The following is a 1,926-nucleotide window of genomic DNA, read 5'->3' on the forward strand; positions in this document are numbered from 1 at the left end:
TAACGCAGGTTTATTCCTAGGATATCTTGAACTCGCAAAATATTTTATTTTACTTTACGAGGCCGTTAAAGATGGGAGTGCAGGAATATGTGATATGAAGTCAAACTCATAACGGAATCTGCAGAAATATAAATTAATTGAAATTAACAGGTTGATGTGGTAGTTATTAGGGACATCTAAATCATAATAATAAACAAGGGAGCATAAACCAACCTTGCAAATTGCAGGAAAGAAGCGTTCTGTGTCTCTCGTTTAGTCAACATTAACGGAACGCTGACAATGCGATCAGAGTCTTATACATTAAAATGCGTATTGTCAGATGGCAGTGTTCCCTGAAAAACTACCCCACATAGGATGTATTCAAGAAATTCAGACTGAGAAAGCCAAGGGCTTCACCCTCACCAATGTTGCGTTTTCACAGACGGCGTTATCAATCACAACCCTGAAATCAAATCAAAACAGAAAGATTGCTCAATAGTGAGCTAACGAAAATTCCCTAAAAAACCGAAAGTCCCCGCAGCAACTTATTAGAAAACCATTTTCTGTAAGGAAGAAGGAAGGTCACAGAAGAAACTACTAACTGCAAAGTCTTCTATGTCCCTGAAGATTTCTCTCCGCTGTGCTATTATTTTCCTCTGCAGATACACCAAAGACAATATAAGCAAGCTCCTCAGATGTTGTGAATCGGCGAGATCATTCTGTATTCAGAAGATGCATTTATATAAGAGCGCACAAATAATCCCTGCTTTATGTGGTCAATGGATGATCCAATCTGGGAAACCAGAGAGAGTGGCACCTCCAACTCTCGGCCTCTCGTATGGCGGAACCAGTACCGGAAGAGCGTTGGAAGACCATGATGCGAGGACAGACCCCTGTAGATATTCGAAATCTCTGTGGTGTGTTCGTTTCACTTCGTTTCAGAAATTTCATGGGCAGTTTGGGCGCGGAAATAACATTTGAATTTTGAAATTTTGGGCACCAAGATTGGGCGATTGCATTGAATGACTATAGAGGTTGCATTGAATGAGTATGGTGTACTATCATATCCACCGTGTGACAGGTTGGAAGGGAACGGCCGGGAAAGGTATGGAGCATAGTTGCCGGAAAATCATGGGATTGCATGTAGCTGTCGCGTCAGTATCCCATACATACATGGATTTGGTTGTAAGGACGGTGCATCCATGCATCCATGGGCTCTTCGGGTTACGTGGACTATAGCATTAATGATGCTATAGTCCATGAAATAGCAATTGCCATCTAGAAGTATATTGGCCGCCCTCTGGTAAGAATCAACCGCGTACACGGCACGTCTGCTCTTATTCTAAGTTTACCTGTGTGGATAAGTGTCCACTAGGAGGAAATTTGATGGGCAAAGCAAACAGGTCGTGGACTGGACCAAGTTACTACTGACAGATTCCTCTTTTCCTTTTTTCGCTGTTTCATGTTCTGCATTCACACCTTTCAACTTACCCTCCCTCACTACATATGGAGGGGAGGCCTCAATTTATTTATGAACACAGCAAAGCAAACAACAGAAAAACAAGGCCTTCAGTACTCTGGTAGCGAGAGAGAAATGGATAAAGCTGTCATCACCATTGTTATTCAGATTATTGTGTGCCTTATGATCTTGGAAACCACAACTGCCGTGGATACTGTAAGTAACACCAATATTGGATGGGAATACAATGATCGTCCTCATGGGCGCAGGTCCGGTAGAAGTCAAAGTGGTTCTGTTGGATCCCATGATTTTGTGAAAGAAAGGACGCTGGAGTACTCAGCTCCTCAATTCGCAGCATCCATGAATCCATATGGAAACCTGGCGGAGTATTCTCTGGATAAAGGGGACATGGAGGCACTTTTGTCCTTGAAAAAGGCATTCATCGATCCATATGGAACGCTGTGGGAATGGACGATTGAGAATTCAAG

The 1,926-nt window shown here is 42.7% G+C and overlaps 1 long non-coding RNA gene across 1 annotated transcript; it reads right to left on the reverse strand.

Annotated features, from left to right (window-relative positions):
• Positions 1 to 204: 204 nt before the first annotated feature.
• Positions 205 to 1,052, reverse strand: LOC149185525 (uncharacterized). The gene is made up of 2 exons (XR_016256038.1): positions 582 to 1,052; positions 205 to 442 (listed from the first exon to the last, which is right to left on the reverse strand). It is a non-coding gene; the product is annotated as an uncharacterized LOC149185525 (long non-coding RNA).
• Between the last annotated feature and the right edge of the window lie 874 nt (positions 1,053 to 1,926).

Source organism: Pinus tabuliformis, chromosome 3_1, assembly GCF_031772625.1.
Source record: "Pinus tabuliformis cultivar Carrire ecotype Pingquan chromosome 3_1, CPIR1, whole genome shotgun sequence".
NCBI classification, from domain to species: Eukaryota; Viridiplantae; Streptophyta; class Pinopsida; order Pinales; family Pinaceae; genus Pinus; species Pinus tabuliformis.